The 17,542-nt window shown below is 46.1% G+C and overlaps 1 long non-coding RNA gene across 1 annotated transcript; it reads left to right on the forward strand.

Moving 5' to 3' along the window:
* Positions 1-2,753: 2,753 nt before the first annotated feature.
* LOC143770492 (uncharacterized) lies at positions 2,754-16,991 on the forward strand. Its single transcript, XR_013214639.1, has 4 exons — positions 2,754-2,849; positions 9,652-9,702; positions 11,163-11,250; positions 16,623-16,991. It is a non-coding gene; the product is annotated as an uncharacterized LOC143770492 (long non-coding RNA).
* The last annotated feature ends 551 nt before the right edge of the window (positions 16,992-17,542 follow it).

The following is a 17,542-nucleotide window of genomic DNA, read 5'->3' on the forward strand; positions in this document are numbered from 1 at the left end:
AATCCGTCTCCGATATATAGGATGAGCTTTCACTGGGTTAAGAGGAGGATCAATTTCCCTCTTCCCATGGAAATGTTCATCCTCAGACTCAGGATCGGTGATGTTTTCGGAGTCAGTTGAATTCCAAATATTGCCATCCCACTGATCCGGGCTCCACTCTATCCCTGCTTTGGCTATGGCCAAAGCTACTTTGTTTTTGTTCACCTTCCCTCACCGCCTTCTGTACTTATACTCTGCTTTACATACAGCAGCCTTTTCTGCAACATGCTGATATCCATCACATCTATCCACTAATAACTTATTCTGACATTGTGCTCTAACCAATGCATTCTGGGCCTCACACAAATGTTTTTCCAGTTTCTGTACTTTTGTTAACATACGTATTCTTTCCTCATGCTGTTTTCTATAGGCAGACAACAATATCCATCCGCATCTAGCAACAGCGCAAAACTCTTTACCTTTCTCCACTTTCACTTTCTGTAAGCATGCAACCACATCAGCAGGTTCAGCATCCTTCAAACATTTGTCCCATGCTTCACCCAAACCAGCACCGTGCGACCACTTGGTTGCCAAAATATGATAAGGAGCCTGTTCCCAACCTGGAATCTCAATAGACTCACTCACAGCCACCTTTTTCTTACAGAGAGGCATGTTTTACGCAATATCACACTATTACACAGAGTACTGTTAATAAACAAAAAACTTCTGAACCTTCTGCGTATCCTGCCGACTACACCAAATTATGTATTGCCAAGTTTTTAACACTAAGGTTCGGATACGGCTTTAAAGAAGGCTACTACTTGCAATATAAGGCAATTTTATTTCAAAGTACAAAATTAAAGGAATAATATGATTGAATAGTATGATTGCATACACATTTGTATATTTTGAGATACAAAGGTTAAGTATATATAAAGATTAAATTCATATAATGATTAAGTACATATACTCACATCATCCATCACCAATGGGCTTTTAAACATCATCCATCTGGAAAACCAGAGAAGCAACTCCAAGACAGAGAACCCCTGGGAGATTACCTACACTGCATGGGCATCCCCACTTATGCAGGTATCAGCACACTGTTCATGTACAGGTACCCCAGTTTTGGCATCTGCCTTAAGGCCCCGTCTCACATAGCGAGATCGCTAGTGAGATCGCTGCTGAGTCACAAGTTTTGTGACGCAACAGCGACCTCAGTAGCGATCTCGCTATGTGTGACACGTACCAGCGACCAGGCCCCTGCTGTGAGATCGCTGGTCATGTCGGAATGGCCTGGACCTTTTTTTGGTCATTGAGGTCCCGCTGACATCGCTGAATCGGTGTGTGTGACACGGATTCAGCGATGTCTTCACTGGTAACCAGGGTAAACATTGGGTTACTAAGCGCAGGGCCGCGCTTAGTAACCTGATGTTTACCCTGGTTACCAGCGTAAAAGTAAAAAAAAACCAAACACTACATACTTACATTCCGCTGTCTGTCCCCCGGCGCTGTGCTTCTCTGCACTGTGAGCGCCGGCCAGCCGGAAAACACAGCACAGCGGTGACGTCACCGCTCTGCTTTCCGGCCGCTGTGCTTACACAGTGCAGAGAAGCAGAACGCCGGGGGACAGACAGCGGAAGGTAAGTATGTAGTGTTTGTTTTTTTTTACTTTTACGCTGGTAACCAGGGTAAACATCGGGTTACTAAGCGCGGCCCTGCGCTTAGCAACCCGATGTTTACCCTGGTTACCCGGGGACCTCGGCATCGTTGGTCGCTGGAGAGCGGTCTGTGTGACAGCTCCCCAGCGACCACACAGCGACAAAACAGTGACGCTGCAGCGATCAGCATCGTTGTCTGTATCGCTGCAGCGTCGCTGTGTGTGACGGGGCCTTTAGTCATGTTTCTCTGGCCTTATATAGTGATTTGCACTATGTTTCATTTGGTTTCACCCTGCCCTTCAAGTGGCCAGCTTTCAAGATAAGATGAGACCAAGATACCAGTCATACATCAGACAATGGGCCATAAACCCATAGATACATAAAAGCCCACAAGGGTTAAGGTACCTTCACACTCAGCAACTTTCCAACGAGAACGACAATGATCCGTGACGTTGCAGCATCCTGGATAGCGATCTCGTTGTGTTTGACACGCAGCAGCGATCTGGATCCCGCTGTTATATCGCTGGTCGGAGCTAGAAGTCCAGAACTTTATTTGGTCGTCAGGTCGGTGTTTATCGTCGTGTTTGACAGCAAAAGCAACGATGCCAGCAATGTTTTACATGGAGCTAACGACCTGTGAGAACGATAAGTGAGTCACCGTTACGTCACAGGATCGCTCCTGCATCGTTCTGGAGCTGCTGTGTTTGACATCTCTACAGCGACCTAAACAGCGACGCTGCAGCGATCGGCTCGTTGTCTATATCGCTGCAGCGTCGCTGAGTGTGACGTACCTTTAGATAAAACCACCACAGACAGAGGTTAAATAAACCTTAATGTTTTACAATAACAAACAGAACCTTAAAACTGTTTGTGAACTGGAAGGGCTTTAGACAATAAATAAACAGCTCTCAAGATTGTGTCACAATGAGCATGGTCTGTCTGTAAATGTATGACCAGAAATGCTGCTCTGTAATGGTCTGTATGCATTCAGTATATTTCAATATGGACTCAAAATAGCCATTTTTATATTCACATTACAATGTGTGCAAGAGAAAAAGACAGAATCTCAGACAAGTTAATCCGGTTAAACATGTTAAACTCCGAATGTGAAAGTTTTGCGTATATCTGGCTGGATAAAAGGAATCGAAACCTTGTAGCTCACACAAGAGAAAATCATTGTAGAGGGGACTCCGACATCGTTAACTAAAGGTAAGGTAATGATAATAGGGGTCAAGGTTAATTGGACAGATGTAGTAATTATGGTCTTTGGAAAGTGAGTGCTGCTGTGGTAAAAGAGTATAATTTATTTTATATTTTGATAGACTATACTTTCATGAATGCAGCAATACCAGATATGTATTTTTTTTTCTTTAAATTGTTTTATGTTTAACCCCTTCCCGACCTGTGACACAGCGTATGCGTCATGAAAGTCGGTGCCTTCCCGACCTGTGACGCATATGCTGTGTCACAGAATGATCGCGTCCCTGCAGATCGGGTGAAGGGGTTAACTCCGATTTCACCCGATCTGCAGAGACAGGGGGAGTGGTGCTTCAGCCCAGGGGGGGTGGCTTCACCCCCCCGTGGCTACGATCGCTCTGATTGGCTGTTGAAAGTGAAACTGCCAATCAGAGCGATTTGTAATATTTCACCCAAAAAAACGGTGAAATATTACAATCCAGCCATGGCCGATGCTGCAATATCATCGGCCATGGCTGGAAAACCTAATCTGCCCCCACCCCACCCCACCGATCGCCCCCCCAGTGCTCCGGTGCGCGGTCCGCCCCCCTAATAAGTTCTGTCCGCTCCTCCGTCCTCCTGTACGCTCCCCCCGTGCTCCGGTGCCCCCTCCCTGTGCTCCGGTCCCCCCCCCCTGTGCTCCGGTCCCCCCCCCGTGATCCGATCACCCCCCCCTTCATACTTACCGGGCCTCCCGATGTCCGTCCGGCTTCTCCATGGGCGCCGCCATCTTCCAATATGGTGGGCGCCTGCGCACTGCGCCCGCAGAGTCTGCCGGCTGGCAGATTCATTTCAGAAGTATTTTGATCACTGCGATATAGCCTATCGCAGTGATCAAAATGAAAAAAAAGTAAATGACCCCCCTTTATCACCCCCATAGGGACAATAATAAAAATAAATAAAATATATATATTTTTTTTCTGCTAGGGTTAGGGTTAGAACTAGGGTTAGAATTAGGGTTAGAATTAGGGGTAGGGTTAGGGTTAGGGGTAGGGTTAGGGCATGTGCACACAGTGCGGATTTGGCTGCGAATCCGCAGCGGATTGCCGCGGATCCGCAGCGGATCGGCCGCAGATCCGCAGCGGATCGGCCGCGGATCCGCAGCGGATCCGCAGCGGATCGGCCGCGGATCCGCAGCGGATCGGCCGCGGATCCGCAGCGGATTGGCCGCGGATCCGCAGCGGATTGGCCGCTGAGAATTCGTAGCAGTTTTCCATCAGGTTTACAGTACCATGTACACCTATGGAAAACCAAATCTGCTGTGCCCATGGTGCGGAAAATACCGTGCGGAAACGCTGTGTATTTTCCGCAGCATGTCAATTTTGTGTGGATTCCGCAGTGTTTTACACCTGTTCCTCAATAGGAATCCGCAGGTGAAATCCGCACAAAAAAACACTGGAAATCCGCTGTAAATCCGTAGGTAAAACGCAGTGCCTTTTACCTGCGGATTTTTCAAAAATGGTGCGGAAAAATCTCACACGAATCCGCAAAGTGGGCACATAGCCTTTGGGTTAGGGTTGGAATTAGAGTTAGGGTACCGTCTCACAGTGGCACTTTGATCGCTACGACGGTACGATCTGTGACGTTCCAGGGATATCCATACGATATCGCTGTGTCTGACACGCAGCAGCGATCAGGGACCCTGCTGAGAATCGTACGTCGTAGCAGATCGTTTGGAACTTTCTTTCGTCGCTGGATCTCCCGCTGTCATCGCTGGATCGTTGTGTGTGACAGCTATCCAGCGATGCGTTCACTTGTAACCAGGGTAAACATCGGGTTACTAAGCGCAGGGCCGCGCTTAGTAACTCGATGTTTACCGTGGTTACCAGCGTAAAAGTAAAAAAAAAAAAAAAACGTACATACTCACATTTCGGTGTCCTTCAGGTCCCTTGCCGTCTGCTTCCCGCTCTGACTGTCTGCCGGCCGGAAAGTGAGAGCACAGCACAGCAGTGACGTCACCGCTGCGCTCTGCTCTCACTGTACGGCGGCACTCAGTCAGAGTGGGAAGCAGACGGCAAGGGACCTGAAGGACACCAAAATGTGAGTATGTACGTTTTTTTTTTTACTTTTACGCTGGTAACCACGGTAAACATCGGGTTACTAAGCGCGGCCCTGCGCTTAGTAACCCGATGTTTACCCTGGTTACAAGTGAACGCATCGCTGGATAGCTGTCACACACAACGATCCAGCGATGACAGCGGGAGATCCAGCGACGAAAGAAAGTTCCAAACGATCTGCTACGAAGCGTTCCTGAGTTATTACCTCATAAAGGGACACTGGTCAGAATTGCAAAAAATGGCAAGGTCATTAAGGCCAAAATAGGCTGGGTCATGAAGGGGTTAATGGGGCAAAGGGGGGTGATTTGAACTTTTGTAGGGGTTTTTTTTCATAATTTTTAAAACTTTTTTTTTTTACTTTTTACAGTATTTAATAGTCTCCTTAGGAGACTTGAAGCTGTGATCATCTGATCGATTGTACAGTACATAGCCGGGCATCAGAACTGCTATAAATATATATTGAAAATCATGATTTCCTATGAACTGGCTTTCACAGGAGAATCATAATGACAGGCTTGGGGGTCTTCATAACCGATTGGCGCCCCATGATCCTGTCACAGGCGCGAAAATGGAAACATGGAAGAACAAGAAGAAACGATCTAGCATGGAAAAATACCCCCCATGTTGGCGTGTGTGAAATGCTGCTGTGAGGCATTGACAGTGAGATTTTTTTAATGGAGTGGACAATACCCTACTGTCCCACCTCTTTCTATCACCTCTGTCACCTTGCATTATTTTCAATATTTTAAAATGCGCGCGTGTCCAGCCTCCCGGCTTGTGATTGGTTGATCGCGACGCAACCAATCACAAGCCGGGACGTCACGGGAGGCTGGACACGCGCCCATTTTAAAATGCGCGCGTGTCCAGCCTCCCGTGACGTCACGGCTTGTGATTGGTTGCGTCTCCCATGTGACTGCGACGCAACCAATCACAAAGCCGGGACGTAATTTTAAAATCCTTAAGGACCTGAAATTACGTCACGGCTTGCTGTGATTGGTTGCGTTGCCCATGTGACTGCGACGCAACCAATCACAACGCCGGAACGTAATTTTAAAATCCTGAAGGACCTGAAATTACGTCACGGCTTGCTGTGATTGGTTGCGTCCCGGCCACATGGTCGGCACGCGACCAATCACAAGCCGGGACTTCAGTAAAGGAAAGAAAAGCGCGAATTTTAAACAAAGAACGCTGCCGCTTCCCTCGGTAAGGTGCAGGCTGCGTCGGAGAGGTGAGTATAGCAATATTTTTTATTTTAATTCTTTCTTTTACACATTAATATGGTTCCCAGGACCTGAAGGAGAGTTTCCTCTCCTTCAGACCCTGGGAACCATCGGGAATACCGTCCGATACATGAGTCCCATTGACTTGTATTGGTATCGGGTATCGGTATCGGATTGGATCCGATACTTTGCCGGTATCGGCCGATACTTTCCGATACCGATACTTTCAAGTATCGGACGGTATCGCTCAACACTACTGGCAAGGACTAATGAATCCTGCACACCTAAATACCCCAGTCAGAACTGCAATCAGCAGACACACCTGACCAGGACTGCAACCCAGGGACAACTGCATTACCACCTACTACCACCGGAGGGAACCCAAAAGCAGAATTCACAACAGTACCCTCCCCTTGAGGAGGGGTCACCGAACCCTCACCAGCACCCCAGGCCGATCAGGACGAGCCAGATGAAAGGCATGGACCAGATCAGCAGCATGGACATCAGAAGCAAAAACCCAAGAATTATCCTCCTGGCCATAACCCTTCCATTTGACAAGGTACTGAAGCCTCCGCCTCGAAAAACGAGAATCCAAAATCTTCTCAACCACATACTCCAACTCCCCATCAACCAAAACAAGGGCCGGAGGATCAACAGAGGGAACAACGGGCACCACATATTTCCGCAATAAAGATCTATGGAAGATATTATGGATAGCAAAAGAGGCCGGAAGCGCCAATCGAAAAGACACCGGATTAATAATCTCAGAATCCTATAAGGACCAAGAAACCGAGGCTTAAACTTAGGGGAAGAGACCTTCATAGGAACATGACGGGAAGACAACCAAACCAAATCCCCAACCCGAAGCCGGGAACCAACACACCGACGACGGTTAGAAAAACGTTGAGCCTCCTCCTGAGACAACACCAAATTGTCCACCACATGAGCCCAAATCTGCTGCAACCTGTCAACCACAGAATCCACACCGGGATAGTCAGAAGGCTCAACCTGCCCAGAAGGAAAACGAGGATGAAAACCATAATTACAAAAAAAAGGCGAAACCAAAGTAGCCGAACTAGCCCGATTATTAAAGGCAAACTCGGCCAATGGCAAAAAGGCCACCCAATCATCCTGATCGGCAGACACAAAGCATCTCAAATAAGTCTCCAAAGTCTGATTAGTTCGCTCGGTCTGGCCATTTGTCTGAGGATGAAATGCATAAGAAAAAGACAAATCAATGCCCAGCCTAGCACAAAAGGCCCGCCAAAACCTAGAAACAAACTGGGAACCTCTGTCGGACACAATATTCTCCGGAATACCATGCAAATGAACCACATGCTGAAAAAACAATGGAACCAACTATAAAGAGGAAGGCAACTTAGGCAAAGGTACCAAATGAACCATCTTAGAAAACTGGTCACAAACAACCCAGATAACCGACATCCTCTGGGAAACCGGAAGATCAGAAATAAAATCCATAGACAGAAAATGATGACAATGAGCAGATCAAGGACACCGATAACAGAAATTTAGGTTGTACAGTACTGATAGTAAATGAACTAGCGATCCTTTTTGTCCGCTTAGGGCAGACTGAAATGACATGAGAAGCGTCGCCACAATAATAACACAACCTATTCTGACGTCTGAATCCTTGTCATTCCGTTCTAGACAAAATCCTATCACACTGCATTGGCTCAGGACTTTGCTCTAAGGGCGACGCCACAGCGCGCACAGTTTGACGCTCCCGCAAACGCCGATCAATCTGAATGGCCAGAGACATAGAATCACTCAGACCGGAAGGCGTGGGAAACCCCACCATAACATCTTTAACGGATTCAGAAAAACATCTTTAACGGATTCAGAAAGACCCTTTCTGAAAATTGCCGCCAAAGCATCATCATTCCATTTAGTCAACACAGACCATTTTCTAAATTTCTGACAATACAATTCTGCCGCCTCTTGACCCTGAGACAGGGCCAACAAGGTTTTCTCCGCTTGATCCACAGAATTAGGTTCATCATATAATAATCCTAAAGCCTGAAAAAAAGAATCTACATTAAGCAAGGCAGGATTCCCAGATTCCAGGGAAAATGCCCAATCCTGTGGATCGCCACGCAGCAGGGAGATGACAATTTTAACCTGCTGAATGGAATCACCGGAGGATCGCGGTCTCAGAGCAAAAAACAGTTTACAATTGTTTTTAAAACCCCAAAATTTGGACCTATCACCAAAAAACAAATCAGGAGTAGGAATCTTCGGCTCTAAAGCAGGAGTCTGAACAATATAATCAGAAATACCCTGTACCCTAGCAGCAAGCTGGTCTACACGAGAAGCTAATTCCTGAACATCCATGCTGGCACAAGACTCCTCAGCCACCCATAAATAAAGAGGGAAGAAAAGACAGAACAGACTGCAGAAAAAAAATTGCTCAACACCTTTGTTCCCTTCTTCTGAGATGCATTTAACTCATTATGGGCCAGTTGTACTGTTATGATCTGGTGACCTTGGAGCCGCATGAAAACTTTCTCTGGAGTCTGTGGAACCTGTACTGACTGCAAATCCTGAACTAACACCGCAACTAGAAGTAGCCGTTGGGTGTGCCTAACAAACCCTAGACACCTCGACACAGCCGGAGGACTAAATACCCCTATAGATGGAAATAGGAATGCTATCTTGCCTCAGAGCAGACCCCCAAAGGATAGGCAGCCCCCTACGAATAATGACTGTGAGTAGGAGAAGAATAGACACAAGCAGGTAGAAAACAGGATTTAGCAAAAGATGCCACTCTAGCTAAATAGGAAAGGATAGGACAGATTACTAGGCGGTCAGTATTAAAACCCTTCCAAAAATATCCACAACAGATCATAATACAAAAAGTTCCACAATCTAACTAAAGACATGGAATGTATATCTGCCACTCCAGAGAATCCAACAAGACTGAGAAAATACTGACACAATCTAAGCTGGACAAGAAAACACAAAGAATAGCACTGAATTGTGAAGCACACAGCATGTGTGCCACAGGAAAAAAAACACTTATCTTTGCTGATTTGGCAGAAAGGCAGGAGGAACCAGGCAGAGGTCCTACACCTCCAAACAACAATTGACAACTGGCAAGGACTAATGAATCCTGCACACCTAAATACCCCAGTCAGAACTGCAATCAGCAGACACACCTGACGAGGACTGCAACCCAGGGACAACTGCATTACCACCTACTACCACTGGAGGGAACCCAAAAGCAGAATTCACAACAGGGGACTATCCATATGGTGCTCTGCTCTGAGGGCATTTTTAGGGGAGAATTATGTGTAAGGTTCAATAATCCAGACCGCAGTCGACTCCACTGTAATGTTCATAGCCAGCTTATCATTTATGATTTTGGGGTACTCATATATTAAACTATGAATACATATTCATTATTATTATTAGACATTTATTATTTTCATATATTCATGTCATTATTAAAAACTAATTGGTCAGAATAATTTCTTTCAGAAATCTTGGATCTGTTAGCATCTGCAAACCCCAAAAATTTCAACTAAACATGTAAGTGTAAAGATGAGAAACCAGATATAAGATATAGGGTATGTATCTCCCCTTCACCTTTTCCTTGATCATCGTCTTTTTTCCCCAATTTTTATTCTTTCTCATTCACTCACTCTTTTTCACATCTCCCTAAGAAAGAAAGATATATACTGTATTTTCTAACTATAGGAAGCATTTCCTCCAAAAAAATTTGTGAGGTAACATAGGAGGGTGCGTCTTATAGTCCGAATGTAGCTTACCTGGGGCTTGCGGCAGTGGTGGAGTGGGAAGGGTCCCTTCCTCAGGAAGCCAGTGGTGGCAGAAGAGGCGCGATGCTGCAGGCCTGGTGTTGGTCGTGAGGCAGAGTGTAGTGCATTAATTTCTCAGAGTCCATTTTCCCGGAGGTGGCTCCTGCGCAGAATGAAATCTCGACCCAGCTGAGATCTCAATCTGTGCAATCGCTGCCTCTGGTGGCCATTAGCCTGAAGCCCATGGCTCCAGAAAGATGACCGCCAGAGGTGGCGATTGTCCAGATTCAGATATCTTCAGGCCGGAGATCCTAGTCTACACAGGAGCCACCTCCGGTGGCCACGGCTTTGGAAAAATGGTGCCGGGAAAAGCAATGCACTCCGCTCTTCCTTACTTCCGACACTGGCCCGCAGCATCCGCTCTGCCTCACCGCCACTACCGGGCCCGCTGTATCCACTGTGCCTCACCATCGACAACGGGCCTACAGCATCTCAACGCTGGGGCACCCACTTCTCCGACCCAGGGCATTGCCCACTTCTGCAGCCGCCAGCAACCTGAGGAAGGGACCATGCTTCCGCCACCACCCCCCCAGGTAAGATACCTTAAATTCGTACTTTAAGACAGACCCCCATCTTATAAAAAATCTTTTTCTTCTATTTTCCTCCCCAAAGTTTGGCATGCGTCTTATAGTCCAAAAAATAAGGTAAATAGATCGAGCAGAAATAAGAAAATGCTAGACATGACAAAGATGATAGATACAGATACATATATGCGTAAGGAGTTATTTACTGTTACTTTTCATTATTATCATTTATCTTTATATTTGTGGGGACAGACAAAATAAGTGAGATTGTATCTTGTGAACCGGACCCTCGTTTCTACTGTAACTGTGGAATTATGTACATGTCCCCGCTTAATTTGTAAAGTTCTGTGGAATATGTTGGTGCTAAAGAAATAAAATTATTATTTTTATTATTATTATTATTATTATTATTATTATTATGTGGGGCTCATAGTGAAAAACTTTTTGGCTCTGTGTTGGATGCAACGTATTTGTTTGTGCGATCTTGGAATGGTCAGTTGATACTATATATATTACATTACTTTTTTCATGGCAGTGACATTTTAAAAAGGACTGGACTGTCGACAATCAAAGCATAAATCAATAGTACAGGTGATTATAAGAGACTTTGTTATGTATCTTATCAGAGATTTTCTGTATTCTCACACAGACAGACAAGAACCTTTGGTGCATACATAAGGAAGATGTATTTGGCTCAGCATTGCGTGCAATTTACCTTTCTATTCTTTCTTCTAACAGTAAGTTGATGCCAAAAATATGAATCTTTTCTTTCTATCTTCAAATATGTCAAGTCATACAAAAAACTCAGAAGATAACACATGTGAATAGTGTAATATGAGAGGATATTCAACAGCTATGAATGAGCCCTAAATTCTCAGCACATTGTCCCCCTCTCTAGGACCTTTCTGATTTTGAATGCTAATTTACTAATGTGGTCTAATAGTTAAACAAGGGAAAGTTAGTCCATGCAGCCTGGCGAGCTCCAAACGTATTACAGTATATGCTAAAGAGTGCAGTAGCACACAAGATATATCAAATTTATTACATTTTTATTTGCAATATTCCTCCTAACCACACGGTGTGCTGTGATAGGTAACAGTAGTAAAGTGCCACCTAGTGGTGGAAATGACATCTATTAGTCAACAGCTTTACATAGATATATAAATATTTTTTTTAAACTTTCTCACCTCATGAATGGAGAGACAGACCCACAAATGAGTAAGCTTCATACAGTCTTTATAACTTTTATGTACAGGCTGCTCCCATCTTGCATTTTTCATCGGATGTTGTCCTGTTATGTTACAGAAGCAAACACTGTAACAAGCTGAACAGCTGACATGCTGAGGATACTTGGTGTCATAGGATGTGACATTTTGGGAGGACACATCTCCTTCCTCGTGTAATTCCTGTGATTCAGCTGGACAGTTTTATAGACACAAGTTAGCATAAATATACTTGATCCCAAGCCTGTGTACTTTCTTCCTCCATTTCCACCTGGTACAAATGCAAAGCTTCCTCTTTAATTGTTTGAATAGACTCAGAATTGGGATGTTTACTCTGATTATGACGTCATTGCCGATCACCATCTTGGTTGATTCTTCAAAGTTTTGTAGAACCTCACAGATGTCAGACATCCATGTATACTCGTCAGTAGTGTTGAGCGATACCGTCCGATACTTGAAAGTATCGGTATCGGAAAGTATCGGCCGATACCGGCAAAGTATCGGATCCAATCCGATACCGATACCCGATACCAATACAAGTCAATGGGACTCAAGTATCGGACGGTATTCCTGATGGTTCCCAGGGTCTGAAGGAGAGGAAACTCTCCTTCAGGCCCTGGGATCCATATAAATGTGTAAAAGAAAGAATTAAAATAAAAAATATCGCTATACTCACCTGTCCGACGCAGCCTGGACCTCAGCGAGGGAACCGGCAGCGTTGTTTGTTTAAAATTCGCGCTTTTACTTGGTTACGTGAAGTCCCGGCTTGTGATTGGTCAGGGCGGCCATGTTGCCGGGACGCGGACCAATCACAGCAAGCCGTGACGAAATTACGTCACGGCTTGCTGTGATTGGTCCGCGTCCCGGCAACATGGCCGCCATTAACCAATCACAAGCCGTGACGTCACGGGAGGCTGGACACGTGCGCTTTTTAAAAAGCGCGCGTGTCCAGCCTCCAGTGACGTCCCGGCTTATGATTGGTCACGGCGCCATGTTGCCGGGACGCGGACCAATCACAGCAAGCCGTGACGAAATTACGTCACGGCTTGCTGTGATTGGTCCGCGTCCCGGCAACATGGCCGCCATTAACCAATCACAAGCCGTGACGTCACGGGAGGCTGGACACGCGCGCTTTTTAAAATGGGCGCGTGTCCAGCCTCCCGTGACGTCCCGGCTTGTGATTGGTTGCGCCGCGGTCAACCAATCACAAGCCGGGAGGCTTGTATAATACATCAGCTGAGAGGTGATACATGGGAATGTGAGACACATCCTGCAAATTCGACCAAACTTATTATGCAACAATTGATGTTTTGACAACATTGGCAGTTTCCCCTTGTTTGGTTTAGTTCATCCTCACTCATTTTGTGCGCCGCGGTCAACCAATCACAAGCCGGGAGGCTGGACACGCGCGCATTTTAAAATTTTAAAATGGGCGCGTGTCCAGCCTCCCGTGACGTCCCGGCTTGTGATTGGTTGCGCCGCGGTCAACCAATCACAAGCCGGGAGGCTGGACACGCGCGCATTTTAAAATTTTAAAATGCGCGCGTGTCCAGCCTCCCGGCTTGTGATTGGTTGATCGCGGCGCAACCAATCACAAGCCGGGACGTCACGGGAGGCTGGACACGCGCCCATTTTAAAATGCGCGCGTGTCCAGCCTCCCGTGACGTCACGGCTTGTGATTGGTTGCGTCTCCCATGTGACTGCGACGCAACCAATCACAAAGCCGGGACGTAATTTTAAAATCCTTAAGGACCTGAAATTACGTCACGGCTTGCTGTGATTGGTTGCGTCGCCCATGTGACTGCGACGCAACCAATCACAACGCCGGAACGTAATTTTAAAATCCTGAAGGACCTGAAATTATGTCATGGCTTGCTGTGATTGGTTGCGTCCCGGTCACATGGGCGGCACGCAACCAATCACAAGCCGGGACTCACGTAAAGGAAAGAAAAGCGCGAATTTTAAACAAAGAACGCTGCCGCTTCCCTCGGTAAGGTGCAGGCTGCGTCGGAGAGGTGAGTATAGCAATATTTTTTATTTTAATTCTCTCTTTTACACATTTTTACATTAATGTTGTTTCGATACCGATACCCGATATCACAAAAATATCGGATCTCGGTATCGGAATTCCGATACAGCAAGTATCGGCCGATACCCGATACTTGCAGTATCGGAATGCTCAACACTACTCGTCAGTTGTTATGTGCGGAGGCTGACCGCAATAATGACTGGCATGTTACAGCTGGTATTCAACTACTGCCCTCTACGGCTCACAAAGCCTTGCTAACATGTGTGATATGGCATTCCAGTCGGTGAGATGGCACTTGCAAGCACTGTTGTAGCACTGCCAGACCAGTGGCAACTGTAGTCACCAGGTTACGGCCATTATCACACATGACTAGTGTTGAGCGATACCGTCCGATACTTGAAAGTATCGGTATCGGAAAGTATCGGCCGATACCGGCAAAGTATCGGATCCAATCCGATACCGATACACGATACCAATACAAGTCAATGGGACTCAAGTATCGGACGGTATTCCTGATGGTTCTCAGGGTCTGAAGGAGAGGAAACTCTCCTTCAGGCCCTGGGATCCATATTAATGTGTAAAAGAAAGAATTAAAATAAAAAATATTGCTATACTCACCTCTCCGACGCAGCCTGAACCTCAGCGAGGGAACCGGCAGCGTTGTTTGCTTAAAATTCGCGCTTTTCTTTCCTTACGTGAAGTCCCGGCTTGTGATTGGTCGCGTGCCGCCCATGTGGCGGCGACGCAACCAATCACAGCAAGCCGTGACGTAATTTCAGGTCATTCAGTATTTTAAAATTACGCTCCGGCTTTGTGATTGGTTGCGTCGCAGTCACATGGGCGACGCAACCAATCACAGCAAGCCGTGACGTAATTTCAGGTCCTTAAGGATTTTAAAATTACGTCCCGGCTTTGTGATTGGTTGCGTCGCAGTCACATGGGCGACGCAACCAATCACAAGCCGTGACGTCACGGGAGGCTGGACACGCGCGCATTTTAAAATGCGCGCGTGTCCAGCCTCCCGGCTTGTGATTGGTTGACCGCGACGCAACCAATCACAAGCCGGGACGTCACGGGAGGCTGGACACGTGCGCATTTTAAAATGCGCGCGTGTCCAGCCTCCCGGCTTGTGATTGGTTGACCGGGACGCAACCAATCACAAGCCGGGACGTCACGGGAGGCTGGACACGCGCGCATTTTAAAATGCGCGCGTGTCCAGCCTCCTGTGACGTCACGGCTTGTGATTGGTTGCGTCGCCCATGTGACTGCGACGCAACCAATCACAAAGCCGGGACGTAATTTTAAAATCCTTAAGGACCTGAAATTACGTCACGGCTTGCTGTGATTGGTTGCGTCGCCCATGTGACTGCGACGCAACCAATCACAAAGCCGGAGCGTAATTTTAAAATACTGAATGACCTGAAATTACGTCACGGCTTGCTGTGATTGGTTGCGTCGCCGCCACATGGGCGGCACGCGACCAATCACAAGCCGGGACTTCACGTAAGGAAGTAAACGCGCAAATTTTAAACAAAAAACGCTGCCGCTTCCCTCGGTAAGGTGCAGGCTGCGTCGGAGAGGTGAGTATAGCAATATTTTTTATTTTAATTCTCTCTTTTACACATTTTTACATTAATGTTGTTTCGATACCGATACCCGATACCACAAAAGTATCGGATCTCGGTATCGGAATTCCGATACCGGCAAGTATCGGCCGATACCCGATACTTGCGGTATCGGAATGCTCAACACTACACATGACCATGCCTGGTTGTAGGTTCAGCGGTGACAGCTAGGGTTGAGCGACTTTTGCTTTTTTAGGATCGAGTCCGGTTTCGTGAAACCCGACTTTCTCGAAAGTCGGATCGTGTGAAATCGGCCGATTATTGTGAAAAGTCAATGGGGATTATTATTTTTTTTCTCCTCCTCCTCCTCCTCCATAAATCGCTACATCCAAAACGGTAAGATGGCGTTTATACCCCCACCCCCTGTGACGCCGCAGAAAGCAAGACAAGACCTATGTCATCACGCTGCCCACACTCCTTCATTGGCTGAAAAAATGGCGGTTAAAGCGTCATACGAAACGCGACTTTGGCACGAAGATCGCCGACCGCATGGCCGATCCCACGCTGGGATCGGCTCGGGTTTCACGAAACCTGACTTTGCCGAAAGTCGGCGACTTATGAAATTGACCGATCCATTTCGCTCAACCCTAGTGACAGCCACAGATATGTCTGGCCTGTTATACTTTTTCAAAATTCAGCAGCAATGTGCTTGTTGTCACCTTGACAAATTAGTTCAGCAGAGCCTGTTGCCGCTTCACCGAGGCAGTGCTGCAGCTTTTCTAACTTGTGACTGATATGGACGACATGTTCTGAGATGACAATTTGGAGATGGAGGATGAGGAGGAGGAAGTGGGCAGGAACTGGTATAGAAAGTGGAGGAAACCCTGATGGAACTATGGCCCACAATCCTCGACGTTGGTAGCTTGCACGCCGTCCCCAGGTCCGACTCAGTCCCGGCCTCTTCAAGGCTTAATTGATTTATTTCCCATGAAATACAAGATATCATGAAAAAATAGTCTCAGAATCACTAGTAATGGAAGAAGCATTCCAAAGTTATTAGTGACACGTGTCAGATTTGAAAAATGGCACCTGGATAGGAAAGTCAAAGCTGGTTTTGCCTGTGATCCGCAAACATTTACACACTTAACACATACAGGTCGTGCAGTATAATCGCACCTTTATACTAAAGGCTAATTGCCAACATGCATTACCAAAGGAGCTAAATATTAATTTGCGCTTATATATGATGAATGTAATTCTCAGTTACCCAGAAGCAATTCTTTAATCCTCAGGTTTTCATGAGTTACCAACTGAACAATGATAAAATTCAGATAAAACATGAAAGAGAACAATTAAGGGCTGAATGGAGGCAACTGATGACTGAACGAGACCAGCTACAAGCTGAAAGGGGCCAACTGCTGACTCGGCGTAAACTCATGCACGCAGAATACCAGGAGATAACGGCCGCATGGAAGAAAATGGTGGCATTGCAAATTAAATTCATGAATGAGTTGAAAGACAAGATGGGAGAAAAGGATTATACTGAAAGTGGCTTTGGCTCCTTTTTTAAATACATAGAAATAGTAGTTAAATTTTTTGATGCAACTTCTCCACTATTAAAAAGCTATTTCCTATAATAAAGATCATCTGCATCAACTATTTTAAAATAGTGCACAACGTCATGATTATAACAAACATATATAGACTTATATATGGACTTATATTGAATTTATGATGTACAATTTTTTTTGTGAGCACTCAGAGCTTTTTATATCTTATACAAATTTCCAATTCTCCAGTATAGGCATAGAAATTTAGCTTTTTTAGCTTTTGTTTGTAGCCGCCACTAGGGGAAGATCTCTGTATATATATATACATGATCCACTAGGGGGAGCTCCTTGTATACAGAGATACATGATAAGATACTGTCTTCAGCCACCACTAGGGGGAGCTTCCTGTATATAGAGATACATGATAAGATCCTGTCTGCAGCCACCACTAGGGGGAGCTTCCTGTATACAGAGATACATGATAAGATCCTGACCGCAGCCACCACTAGGGAGGCTCCCTGTGTACAGAGATACATGATAAGATTCTGTCTGCAGCCATCACTAGGGGGAGCTCCCTTTATACAGAGATACATGATAAGATTCTGTCTGCAGCCACCACTAGGGGGAGCTCCCTTTATACAGAGATACATGATAAGATTCTG

The sequence above is a fragment of the Ranitomeya variabilis genome, chromosome 4 (assembly GCF_051348905.1).
Source record: "Ranitomeya variabilis isolate aRanVar5 chromosome 4, aRanVar5.hap1, whole genome shotgun sequence".
Taxonomy (NCBI): Eukaryota; Metazoa; Chordata; class Amphibia; order Anura; family Dendrobatidae; genus Ranitomeya; species Ranitomeya variabilis.